A 3,379-nucleotide genomic window follows, 5' to 3' on the forward strand; every position below is an offset into this window, starting at 1 on the left:
ATTTATCGATCCCTTTTAAATTTATCAAATGAAAATAGCTTCAACGATGACTGGCCGAAATGATTTCACAGAGTTGTTTTGGAAGTATATGAAATGAAAAAGTGCAAGATAATATCAATTTGTTTTTAAAAATATCAACGAAAGATATAAGTGTTGAACTATAGGTTTCTAAATTTTTTTTCACATATTTTTCTATTTTTCTATTTTTCCCTGCCCTGCCTAATAATTTTTTCTGCTTAAATAAATGAGAAACTGATTAAATATTTCAAAATATTTTTAATTCAATGTGTCAGGATAATTTAATTTGGCTTTATAAGAATTGTTTCTATATATTTTTTGCAAAGGGCAGATAACTCCAAGCATGAAAACCTTATTAAATGAGTCTTAACAAATAATAATAGCATGAAATTCTGTTTTTAGATATTTTCCATTAATGAAATAGGTTAACTGCTTGAATAGATAACAATGTTTATGATTTTACCACTTTAGGAAGGCTTAAATTGATTTTTGTGTATGATAAAGGGCAGATAACTCCAAGTATCAGCACAAGCGGAAAATGATATATCTTTTCAATGCAACTCCAGAAATAAAGCACTTACTAAAAAACTAATAAATAATTCTTCAAATTAATATTCAAAATATATTCCAAATCATGAAAATAATATAAAAATACACAACACAGTGACAAAAAATTAATGTTGAATTGCTCAATATTTTAGCAAGTTCAGTTTGTTTATTATTGTTTCATCTAGCATTGTATGTCTGACTGTCTTGCTGGTCTGGGTATTTACTGGACTGTTCTGATCATTTTCCTCAACACTCTGCAATGTTGAAAAAAGTAAAATATTACATGTATGGATCATTTAATCATATCATTTACATGTATGTATTTCGCATAAAACAACAGACATGTTCAAATTTGACTGAATGTTGTTTTGTTTTTTCAAAAAAGAAGGAAAATCCTGATGTGTTTATGTTTACATGTACAAAATTTCAAAAGTGAAAAAGAGGAAATAGCTTTTAATTATTATCTCAAGTTATATTGATTAATGTTATTTTACTTGGAATACATATTAGTCTATAGTTGCATGCACTAATTAATAGCTGCAACTGAATTACATATAGCATAACAGGGCTCACCATTAACTAAAATATTAACCTGTTCTTGACGCAGGTGGATTACTTGTATTAATGCTATTTTAAATTGTAATTTGTCATTGATAAGTATGAAAAATTATGAATGGCATATAAAATAAATGATAGAAATTGATAAGAGGTATGGTATGGTACAGTATTGGTAAAGTTGGTCTCCACATTATTTACTGTCACAAAATACTTCATTAAAAATTATCCTTATTGTTGTTGTTATCAAATACAGTGTATCTCAGTACTGGGTCAGTATAAAAAAATCTTTTAAATATTAAAAATAAATTATTAAGGTTTAAAAGATATCTTACTATTGTATATAATATCACTCAAGAGAAGAATATTCTACTCAATCTGATGGTGTGTTCTAGTGATATGACACTGACAAGTAGATTTAGAACATATTTTTCAGTAACTAAGCTACTATATAGTTTGGATATAGGTTTTCAACCCTCACTGAAATTTCATATTTCTTTTTTTATACTTAAAGTTTGATCAGTTCCATTACAGTGAAAAAAAAGTTTTTAATTTTTCATGGCATTTTATCATGACATCATATCATAATTGTTCAAGAAAACTAATTGTAAACCAGACAAGTGTTTTTGTTTTTTTACTTGTCCAAATACAAAAATCAGCTGGACACAGAAACTGGACAAGTGTAACAGTTGATCCCTGCATGATAGATAATATACTATCAGCTGATTTGAATATCTACATGTGACATCACTTTTTGATTAATTTTGTTTAAAATCATCAACTCACATTTTCTGTTCTATGTCTCCCTTTTGACAGACTCTGTTGTGATGATAAGAGCCAAATTCATTTATTTCTGCAGCATACACATAATCCTACAATTGTTTTTAATATATTTACAGCAATTTTATAACAAAATGAATCATTTTAAACAAATTTTTCAAATTACCTTTACCTTTACTTTAATGCTGTTAACTTTACATGTATATTATATAATCTAAATTAAGTAGTCTGTTCCAAATGGTATTTCCATCACTGTTTGCTTAATTAAGATGGCTCAAATCATCCAAAAAAAAAACCCAACCCAAAAACAACTTAGGTATGAAATATAACATGATGCGAAAGAGAATATAAATCAAAAAGGTGAAAAACATTTTTTTTTGGAGGGAGGGGGGGGGGGAGTATTTGTATTTTCTAAAATTATCAATTTAAAAAAAATAATAACCACTGAAATTTCACTTTGCGAATGACATGAAGAACCTGGGTGATACTGTTAATAATTGGAGAGGGTGTTTGAGGGGGGGGGGAGATAATTTTGTTTGCCGGGGAATCTGATGCCTGATTCTTAAAATTTACTCTGTACATTTAGACCTGAGGTGTATTCATTGAGAAAATTAACAAGCGGTGGAAGCTTGAACAGACTATAAGATTGGCTGAAAATTATTTGATTCGGATGTGAATATACATACCTTGACCAATTGGAATAAGGACTGCTATGGACTGCATCTTATCTCCATAGACTGCCTTTTTATGATCCTATTTTTTCGCTTGTTCATGAGGTTTTAAACATATACATTGTATATTCCAGAGATTTGGGGTTAATTTAATCAAACCACATCACTGACACCAGATCTGACTTTCACTTAAAACGCATGGCAATGATGGATTTCTGTAATCGCTGTGGGTACCTCAGAACTATGCTCATCATGGGTTGACACTCTAGAAGAGTACACACTGCGATTCTTTCCATCTTGGACACCATCTGTCCAGGGTGGGGTGTTTAATTGTATTGCATTCCTATATAAGTGTTGCAGGTTGGTAGCTCATTAGCTTCCTTGGTTGAGTGCTTGATTCGTATGTCAGATTACTTAAGTCAGAAACTTATGTAGAGGAAACCTCTGTCCGTTTCACTTGATCATTTTGTAAAAGACAGTCACGTGTTTACAAAAAGTTTGAATAAAGCACAGATCGGTAATTAAGCTAAATCCAAATAGAGCATGTTTCATTTCATATTCACCAATTGATTAGAGACTAACTCTAAATACACTAAAACTTAAATCACATGCTTTCTCCATCCAATTTGATCTATGTTTTTCCAACGTCTGCTTTTGCCATGTTGTTGTGACGTCTTCTTTTGTACTTCAATACAGAAGAGTCAACAAATGGAAGTAACTTTCAGTTGGATTTTGTGGAAAAGCGGTAACTTCAAATAGTTGTATGTTAAAGCCAGTGAATATACCCAAGCCAATTTTGGTTGTAT

The 3,379-nt window shown here is 30.2% G+C and overlaps 1 long non-coding RNA gene across 1 annotated transcript; it reads right to left on the reverse strand.

The window, feature by feature from the left end:
* Positions 1–745: 745 nt before the first annotated feature.
* Positions 746–2,964, reverse strand: LOC136271458 (uncharacterized). The gene is made up of 3 exons (XR_010709337.1): positions 2,589–2,964; positions 1,909–1,994; positions 746–821 (listed from the first exon to the last, which is right to left on the reverse strand). It is a non-coding gene; the product is annotated as an uncharacterized lncRNA (long non-coding RNA).
* Between the last annotated feature and the right edge of the window lie 415 nt (positions 2,965–3,379).

Source organism: Magallana gigas, chromosome 9 (assembly GCF_963853765.1).
Source record: "Magallana gigas chromosome 9, xbMagGiga1.1, whole genome shotgun sequence".
Lineage (NCBI taxonomy): Eukaryota > Metazoa > Mollusca > Bivalvia > Ostreida > Ostreidae > Magallana > Magallana gigas.